Below are 10,811 nucleotides of genomic sequence, written 5' to 3' on the forward strand. Positions count from 1 at the left end.
GGCGAAATGTAAGTTAAAGATATCTTAAACGTCACTATGACTCGTCGGAATGACGTTGCTTTATTTTAGGCAGGGTGGATTGAACGTTATTTCATTCGGTCGTTTGACCGAAGGACCGGTCCACATCTGGGTCGGTGCGCTGGTATTTATTAAATAATTTTGTTTATGGGGCACTCAGTAGCTCCACGTATAGTTCATCGGGTTAATCAGGCGCTCAATGTGCAGGGGCTGGTCTCTGACGCAGCGGCTTGGGTTCAATTCCTGCCTGTGGCCCTTTTCTGCATGTCCTCCCCCTACTTTTCCTGTCACTCTTCACTGCAACTATCACAATAAAAAGGCAAAAAATAAAAATAATTGTTTACTCATCCATATGCGGCCGAATGGGATGAGCGTCCAACCATTCATCAGACCTGTACAGGCATGCAGGCCCACGTGTCAAACCACAACAACGCTCATCCCATGGGGAGATTGCAGTGTTAGGTAAAGGTAAAAATGAAAACAAGACATGATACATTGATCAATCAAACCTGTCGATCAGGTTGATACTTTATTGATCTCCAAGAGAAATTGGCATTTACTGTAGCTCAAAAGGGGAGAGATAAGTATGGTAAAGAGGCATGTAAGTTTTAAACTACATGAAGATATAGAGTACAATATAAAGCAAAATAGAAATACAAAACTTACATTTCCTATACATTGAAGATGTGCATAGTGACAGTGTGCACCATACGGTGGTGCAAAGGGCAGTTTGTACACCATTAAAAGACATTTATATAGATGTGAATGCAACCCACACAGTAAACCAGCAACTCATAGAACGCATGTTACTGTCCCTTTAAGACGCTAGACGCAGCACCTAGGCAACCGCAGAAACAGAGACCTGAGATAAAGAGCAGAGAGCAGAGATGGAGAACTTTGATTGCCATTTATTGAATCAATTATAGCCAGAAAATGAAATGTATTTAACCACGCTTTTGCTACTTTGCTAGTTCGGTGTATGTAGCCTATGCTAGCAACACTTACTCTGAAGGAGTTGGGGTTGACGGCGAAATAGCCGTCTCGTTGCATCCACAATATCATCCGTTTCTCTTGCTGCCAGTTCCTGTCAAGCACGGGTAGTTGTACTGAAAAATCTGTCAAAAAGGGAAACGTTGTCCAGCCGGGAGGCCATGGGCGCGTCAAAAGTTCAAATCAGCATTTCCGCCTGAAAGTGAGAGGACTAACAGCACGACATTACAGATATCTGCAACGTCATTTCGTCTAGTCAAAACTGTCATTCAAGATATCTTTAATTACATTTCGCCTAGGCAGAATTGTAATTACAGATATCTCCAGTTTTAGATATCTATCAAAATTCAATAAAGATATTTCTAATGTAATTTTAGATATCTACAATCAAGTTTTGCCTATCCGTAATTCCCATTTGAGATATCTACAATGCCATTTTGACTAGGCGTTACTTTAATTTAAGATATCTACAACAGACTCCGCCTAGTCAAAACTGAGTTATGGATATCCACAAAGGAACATATAGATATCTGTAATTGAGGAGGGGTTGGCGATATCTCGAATTGGAATTTTGACTATCCGTAATTCAGTTGTAGATATCCGTAACTCATATTGCGGATATCTACAACTAAATTACGGATAGGCGCAATGAAATAACCCATACACATCAATGGCAAAAGTGACATTTCTCTTAGGATGAATGTATTTGTGGATATCTGAAATGATAATTACAGATAGGAGAAATAGAGTTGTTGATATCTCTAACGTTCTTTTCGACTAGGAAGAACTGAATTACAGATATCTGTAGCAAATATCCAGTCTGGGCATTAAATGGTAAAATGGCTTGCCATACGGTTCAGCAGTTGCGGGGTCCAGTGACCTTCTTCCTGGGCCTGGACTCGTCTGCGGGGATACCACCTGTAAGACACAGACCCACTGCCAGTACGGAAGTCGCACACCGCCAACCTTCCCACGAAGATGTAATCACCCCCGAACGTTACTGGAAAGCCCCAAAGGGATACTCGCACGCCAGGCAGAGCTGATCGCCCTGCCGCTAGTGATGTTACACTCGAGCCAGTTTGCTCGACAGAGTGCCGAGCTTTTGAAGCGAAAGTGTTCCGAGACGGTGTTTCGATCCCTGCTTCAGCACGCCCACAATCACGCGACTATCGAGAACGAGGCCTCATTACGTGTCGCGGTGCTTCGCGCGAACTTTGAAGGGGTTGGACATTTCAATCTGTCCAGGTCTTAAAAGGCAAAGGGGTCTGATTCACTCCTCAAATTATGGGTTTTTTGAGAAGAGGAGATCACACTAGTACAGTGGTTCTCAACCCTGTTCCTCAGGACCCCATGTCCTGCATGTTTTAGATGTTTCCTGCTCCAACACACCTGACTCAAATGATCAGCTCGTCATCAGGCTTCTGCAGAGGCTTGATGACGAGCTGATCATTTGAATCAGGTGTGTTGGAGCAGGAAACATCTAAAACATGCAGGACATGGGGTCCTGAGGAACAGGGTTGAGAACCACTGTGCTAGTGCATTTGCCATTTTGAGAGAAGTTAGGGAGTGTATACATTTAGTTAGAATTTAGTTTAGATATATCTAGTTGCATTTCATACATTAAATAACATACAGATACATACACATAGATTCACTCATACACAACACATATTCATTCATAGAAACACTATAAATATATGCACACAAACATACATATATAACATTTTAAAACATTTATTGCAAGTACAAAGCAGTGTGACAAGCAGTCCTGAGGCTTTTTCCATTTTTTTCCACTTGGATGCAGTTCTGACACAGGACCAGCAGATGTCACTCTTCTGGTTGTGTCAAATGCTTCGAAGCAATGTGTCTAAGTGGTTCATTGCTTCATGAAGCTTCGATTTCACCATCACTACCTGCAGCTGCAAGTGTGTCGCGTTGTAACGTTCTGGGTCTCTTTTCTGCTTCGCCTCGGCGTCCCTCTCTGCCTCCATTCCCAGCCTCGTGCTCTCTCCTCTCATCCACTCTTTCCAGCTGCCGTCCCCCCATCGTCCTCCACAGGCTCGTTTATATCTCTCTCCTTCCAGCCCAGAGCCTCTTTCTCCACCGTCCATTGGCTCCTGTAAGGAGGAAGGGAGAACCTGGCAGGTGCAACAGATTTTCTCATAAGAGGCATTCACTGGCTGTGGGATATCTAAAAACATGCAGTACAACTTAAACCACCAATAATTCAAACCACACAAAACATGCAACATGCAAAATTCATCTCTAAAACAACAATACAACCAGTCCCAACTGCCATGTGACATATATATATATATATATATATATATATATATATATATATATATATATATATACACACATAGTTACCTCAGATTCAAGCCACGATAAAACCTTATAACAAGAACCCTTCCAGCAACAGCAAGTTAACATTTATAGATATGTATTCTTATTTTTTCTCTGGTACCAGCAGAAACATCTTTCTTTCATCAGGGAGCAGCAGAACCAGTCATCAGTCTATGTTCAACAGCAGCTGTCCCTGTTAGTGAGGTGAAAAAGAACACAACTGGGACTGATCGCAGAAGATTTTTTAGTCTGTGAAGTCCATGTTTGGACTGCTTTTTTTTTTTACCTTTTTAGGATTTGTTATATCCATAGACTGTACATAAAGCTTATTATATTTATATACAGTCTATGATCGGACACTGGAGAGTGACAGGAATCATGGGGAGAATCTCAAATGGCCGTGGGTCAGACTCTAACTCTGTATCGGGGACTCTCGTCCTGGTTTATGTCGTCACACTAAAAACCTTCCAGTGATGCAGGCTGAGGCGCATACTGACGCCATTCGTTGGTCTGACCAACATCTTCGACACTAATAATCAGAATGCAGTCTATAGCTAACTACTTCTGTGCGGCTGTTAGTGTGGGATCATGTGTTTATTTGAGACAGAAGACAAACTACTTCTCCCAAATTAAGCTGTTTATTTTCTAATATCAGTGTCTCAAAAAATCTTGTACAAGGACCTCTTCTGTTCGGAACAGCCCCCCAGAAAGGATGAAGTTTGAACGTGAACATAACATTTTATTCTCCATGGTGAAATGTGATTGGCTAAGGCCTACACATAGAATTCAAATGATGAAATGTGAATGGCTAGGAGGTGGGGATGAACCATGGTTAGACTCAGTTCTCCCTATGGTTGGTGCACAGATATGTCCATGTCTCTTGGCATACGATCCATTCAATACGCAAGAGCTGCACCCTGTAAGAAGAACTCTACCTGTCATTTCCTCGAATTTGTTAGCAGTGATGTGATGCAGCTACTGATGTACTGATGATATCCCATAGGAAGGATTGTTATGGTTCCCCACCTTAAATAAACAGTTTCAGTGCAGCTTGGTGTTTCCTTTTAGGGGAATAGGAATATACTGTGAGGCAGGGCAGGATTGGGAGTCTAATTCAGCCTGGGACTTTTTGGACCAGACCAGCCCACCTGTGCAATCGACCCCCCACCCCCTCCAAACACACACACACACACACCCAATACGAGCTGCGTTTGTATTGCAGGAGACAGCTACATTTGGCTAACTAGCCAATTAGCTTCTAAGGCTACCGTGGATAGACCTTTAGCTTAGGCTGAGAGTTTACACCACCGATGCTAACAGCTTGATATTTCTCTACTAAAGGCAACATATTCAGACATCCTCTAAGATATAGTGAAATGCAGGATTCTTTCATGCTCACCACTCCAGCCTCGCTTTCTTCACATCGATCTGCATCCTCATCCTCGCTTGTTGGCTCAGCCTCTTCATCAACAGGTGGCCCCTGTGCCTGTGATGGACCGGCAGCGGCTACAGCAAACATTTCTGTTATGGTTGTACTCTGTCCGGCCGACGCTTCGAGAGCTTTTCTTCTCTTTTCTCTGAGCTTTTCAGCCCCTCCTTTACGTTTTTTGACGTTCTTCTCCATCTCCAACTGCCTGGCTGGGCTTTACTGCAAACACCACGATATCAAGTCTAAACTCTACTCAGCCCAGAGCTGTCACCTGAGGGCGGGGCTGAGTGTGGTTGTGGTGTGAAGCATGTGAGCCTGTGTGCCTGTACAGGGCTGATTAATGGTTGAACGTTCATCCCATTCGGCCGCATATGGATAAATAAACAAACAAAATTATTTATTTTTTTGGCCTTTTATTGTGATAGTCACAGTGAAGAGTGACAGGAAATGGGGAGAAGACATGCAGCAAAGGGCCGCAGGCAGGAATCAAACCCGGGCCACTGTGCTAGAGACCAGTCCCTGTACATGGGTGGCCTGCTTAACCCGATGAGATATATGGGCAATAAACAAAATTATGTAATAAATACCAGTGCACCGGCTCAGATGTGGACCGGCCCTTCGGTCAAACGACCAAATGAAATAACATTCAATCCGCCCCTGCTGTGAGGCATAGCAAAACCTCTGTGTGTTTTTGTAATGTGTGTGTAGAACCACTCCATGCTGTGGTGTGTGTGTGTGTGTGTGTGTGTGTGTGTGTGTGTGTGTACGTGTTTATCTATACCGGTGGGGACTTTGGCCTGACTCCAAGCTATCTCAGTGGGGACTCGCATCACGGTGGGGATCAAAAATGAGGTCCCCACGAGGGGAAAAAGTGTTTTCTTGGCCATGTTGTTGTTACTGAAAAAAGTAAAAGTGCAAAAAAGTTTCTTTAGGGTTAGGCATTGTTTTGGTGTTGGTTAAGGTTAAGGTTAGGGTTAGGGGTTAGATATGAATGGGAGTCAATGGTAAGTCCCCACAGCGATATAAGAACCAGACATGTGTGTATGTGTGGAGAGATGACAGGGAAAAGAAAACATTCAACATCATTACATAAGGTCTTATTGTATGACTCATGGCACATGTCAGGGACTAAAATTCTCTAAATCTAATTATCATCCTGTTACAGCACTCCGACTGCAGATACACATATTGGATTACTTAAGACTGAGCTATAGATGAAAGTATTCTGTCCACAAATGGATCGTTTTTCCTCAGGCTGTGTCAGTGAAACTGTAATCTGTCTGTTTTTCTTTCGTCTGCACAGAAACAGAGATGTACTTAGGGAAGACATATATCACATACATGAAGTCAATCATGTAAACACAAGGGACACACGAGTCTTTACGACCTCATTGTGCTGTAATGTGCTTTGCAGCTCCAAAATAAACATAATGTTGACATTGTACATGTACAGTAATTGTTTGACCCTGCAGCCTCGCTGTGCGTCTGCTTTTATATTTTATATTCTGTGAAGTCCCTTGTATTCATGTCTTCCTGAGTCACTGCTGCTCCACATATGCACAAATAAATCACTTTAAACCACAAACAGTAAACTTTGACACTTTCATGTTTTGGGGTCAGTAACTGTGTCGTGATGTCTTGAGTCACAAACCAACATGTTTTCAGGACCAATTACTCAAATGAAATGGCAGAAATGTAAACATGGTTTATTGTGATAAATATAAATTATGTTGGCTGCTCAGTGGCGTAGTGGTTAGCACTTTTGCCTTGCAACAAGAAGATCCCTGGTTCGAATCCTGGGGTGGTCCTGGGATCTTTCTGCATGGAGTTTGCATGTTCTCCCTGTGCATGTGTGGGTTTTCTCCGGGTACTCCGGCTTCCTCCCACAGTCCAAAAACATGCTGAGGTTAATTGGTTACTCTAAATTGTCCGTAGGTGTGAATGTGAGTGTGATTGTTCGTCTTTGTATGTAGCCCTGTGACAGACTGGTGACCTGTCCAGGGTGTCCCCTGTCTTCACCCGAGTCAGCTGGGATAGACTCCAGCACCCCCCGCAACCCTAATGAGGATAAAGTGGTGTATAGAGGATGGATGAATTATATCACAATTTTAACATCCATCCATCCATCTATTATTCATACACCGCTCAATCCTCAATAGGGTGGTTGGAGCCTATCCCAGCTGACTTAGGGTGAAGGCAGGGGACACCCTGGACAGATTGCCAGTCTGTTGCAGGGCTACATATACAGACAAACAATCACACTCATATTGAACCTGCAAACAATTTAGAATCACCAATTACCAGTTAACCTCAGCATGTTTTGGACTGTGGGAGGAACCAGAGAAAACCCATACATGCACAGGGAGAACATGCAAACTCCATGCAGAAAGATCCTGGAAAGCTGAGACGCAAAATGCAAGACGAAATTGCTAACCACCAAGCCCCAGTACACCCCTCCATTTTAGCACGATACAAGCAAACATCACTGTACTGTAATTGGTTCTAATGAATGTTGCATGGCATTGGCCAAGTGACAAACATGGTGCAAAAATACTGACATGACAAATGTCCCAATAAAATATATTAATATAATTCCAACATTTTAGCAGAACTTTACAGCCGCTTCACTTCTTTAAAGGTCCAGTGTGCGGGATTTAGAGACATCTAGTGGTGAGGTTGAATATTGCAACTTTTTCAAGCCAATGATGGCCATTAAAAACTTATGAAAAGCTCATCTAAAGGTAGTGAAAACACATTCATTCATATTTTCAGCATTTTACATCAACATAAATGCAAATATTATATTTTATTTCTGCAAAAAAACGTACACCTTTAAAGCTACTGTAAATTAACAGTTTCAAATATTATGGCTTTTGTCTATCAGGTATTACTACAGCATATGCATGGGCCGAGCAGGTTTTAATTTGAATTATATCATTTGTTGGCACAAAAACTTACCATAACTATACATATATTTTAGAATGATTGACTGTTGGTTGATCTAAGCTCCGACAGTAACAGAAAGAATAACATCAAAAATAGTTTGTCCAAAGTGTCTGTGCTCACCCTTAAATTTCATCTATACTCTTGTAATGAATCCATGCAGTCCGTGCACGTTACCTATGCTTTTATGAGGATTCATACTTGTGCACTGATGTCTGTCTTGCACTACAGTTCCACCATCAAAATGCCAGTTAGCAGTGGAGTTTCTTTGTGTACTTTAAACGATAGCGGCTGAAAAAAAAGCAGATCGTCTTGATGTTGGAGCCAATGAATGTGGAACTATTGACTACAATGCACTGCCAAAAAGAAAGAAGACATTGGAACTAATTGAGTCTAAACACAGTCTGGTTGGCTTTGAAAATGAGAAAACAGCACTTGGCTGCATTGACAGAATATTGGCTCTTACGTTTGCATCATAAGCAAACCAGACTGTTACAGCCTGTTACATTTAGTTTCACTGGAGCATTATTTTTGCACAAATCAAGCCGTGTTTGCATGGAATATTAGTTGCAAGCAGTCCAGTCTCAAGTGGTGTTTAGGGCATGCCCAACTGGAAAAAGACTCAGCAAAAAATAAGGACTTAGTGGTGAGATCTCCCAGAAGAGATGCAAGAAGCAGTGGAAGAGAAAATTGATGGATGGGATGAAGGACTTGAATAATGCTGTGCTATTCTCTAGAAACTGAGTGTAGCAGCTGACAGTGTTGTTTTTATTCGTGACCGAGTCCTCATGAGATGCTAGACTTTAACTCCCATTTTAAACGGTCAATCAACATTGTTGGTCTTTTGAAGCAGGATCATGATGATTCCATGAACCCAACCACCTGCTTGTTTTTGCAACCTTGACAACAACTGGAAAGATCTGGATGGATGTTGATCTTCAATAAAAGAAGATGTTTGGTCAGTCAGATTCTTGGGCCTTTGGCTTCAGAGTATCGATCTGTTGTGAAAAACCTTGGAGTGATCTTCAGCAGTTTCTTCAAATCTGACAGAAGAGCTCAGTTGTTTGTTTTTTTGAAGTTCAGTCTATTAGGCAAAGTGAAGGCCAATTTCTCTCCCAAAAAGTTTGACAAAATTATTCTTGCCTTGATGCTGCGTGGTTTGATTTTTGTAATTCCTTGTATGTGCAGTCATCTTTTCAACTCAACTACTCAAATCAGTTGTGCAATGAACCCAATAATCCTGGCCCACCAAGACCCATGCATGTCCTATATGCTGCTTTCCTATAGTAGGTCTACCTTCAGATTGTACTTTTTTGAACTTTTCTACTACTCTATTCTATTATCTATCTATCTATCTATCTATCTATCTATCTATCTATCTATCTATCTATCTATCTATCTATCTATCTATCTATCTATCTATCTATCTATCTATCTATCTATCTATCTATCTGTCACGCCCTCCTGCTGCAGCGAACCTGAACATTTTCTTTGAAGCCCGTGAGGTTTTTTCTTATTTTAGGGGCTTGTATTCTCAAGCAGAGCCGTGAGTCTGTCTGTCTGCAGTAGCAACCTGTCTGTTTCATAGTTCATTTTAAGATTTTATATTGAATTTTTAAGCTGTTAAATGGGCTTTTGGCACTTTATTTAGCAGAACTCTTGCTCCATCACTTACACTGAGATGAACAAGTCAGATATATATCAATGTTCCAAGATCAAGGCACAAAAACAGAAGTGGTCAGGCCTCTCCAGTAGCTACTTTTATTCTTTAGGAGAGTCTATCTAGTCATATAAGACCTGCTCAGGCTTTAGAAACTTGTAAGTTCCTGCTCAAGACCCATATTTTCTCCTTTGCATCCTGGGACCATCTCTTTTTGGCCTGGAAGACTTTATTCTCCTTATTTGTTTGTCTTTATATATATATATATATATATATATATATATATATATATATATATATATATATATATATATATGTCTGCTAGCCATTGAGTTTTTTTGTGTTCAGTAACTTGCTATTTTGTTGTGCAGCACTTTGGTTGAACTCTTGTTGCTTTAAAATTTGGCTTTTGAACCAAATTAGTGTAACTTTGTAAATACCACTGGTACGTATGTAAGCAGCAACTTCTCTCTCTCAGTCGCTCTTCTCTCCTTCTTCAGGTAGCTTATCTCTTCATCACATAATAAATAACCATTGGTCCCCTCTGGCTCAGATCTGTATGACAGCTACAAGTCAAATCTTCATGTTTGCAGCACATCCATTTCTCCAGTTTGCTATCTGTGCACACATGGAATCCCTTAAGTTCTCATGGGCGAGGTATTCATGCACATCATGGAGGATGTAAACACGGCGTTCTTAAGGGCTGAGATCATGTACTTTGGTGTCTTCCACACGCTCCAGACAATTGTTTTACCACAAAAGCAGCTCAGTGACTGTGTTTACATCCACTTCTCTCCCTTTCACTCAGGAGTCGTGGCACTCTTCCCTCTGCGTGGGTTGCCAGGTGCTCTCTGCTAACAAATAGTTTTCACTGACACTGTTCATATGAGATCTGTTGCTTGTCATAACTATGATCCAATTTCTGGATCAAGCTGTTGATGCTGACATTTTCAGATGTTGGTTTAAGGCTCTGCTTCACAAAACGTACCGCCCCTTTTACCGAACAGGAAAGGTGTTTTTTCTTTCTTCCGCTGGGACTTTAGTGTAATCTGCACCTTGCACTTTATTCAGATGTTTACTAATCCCACGGTAATTGAAATCTAATTAAACACCTTTCTGTGGTGGACGGTTTAGCTGTCCTAAATCTGTTAATCCCATCAAACCACCACACGTCATGTATTTTAGCGCTGGAAGTCTTGATTTCATCCCCCGTAAAGCTGCTGTTATAGTACAGTTTGAACCAGACATGGATAGATCTCCCAGAAACGATTCAGCAATTCCTAGAACTGTGAGACTGTCAGAGCACATGTGAACAAGTGTACCGTGACTTTTTGTATGTTTTTTCTGAGTATGTGAGAGAGAACGAAAAAGAGGGGAAGAATGAAAAGAGGAAGAAACACAGAGAGGGGGGAAAAAGGACGACGT

The 10,811-nt window shown here is 41.7% G+C and overlaps 1 long non-coding RNA gene across 1 annotated transcript; it reads right to left on the minus strand.

The window, feature by feature from the left end:
* Nucleotides 1-566: 566 nt before the first annotated feature.
* Nucleotides 567-5,101, minus strand: LOC127536211 (uncharacterized). The gene is made up of 3 exons (XR_007945212.1): nt 4,754-5,101; nt 1,024-3,146; nt 567-880 (listed from the first exon to the last, which is right to left on the minus strand). It is a non-coding gene; the product is annotated as an uncharacterized LOC127536211 (long non-coding RNA).
* Nucleotides 5,102-10,811: the final 5,710 nt, after the last annotated feature.

This window comes from Acanthochromis polyacanthus, chromosome 11, assembly GCF_021347895.1.
Source record: "Acanthochromis polyacanthus isolate Apoly-LR-REF ecotype Palm Island chromosome 11, KAUST_Apoly_ChrSc, whole genome shotgun sequence".
NCBI classification, from domain to species: Eukaryota; Metazoa; Chordata; class Actinopteri; family Pomacentridae; genus Acanthochromis; species Acanthochromis polyacanthus.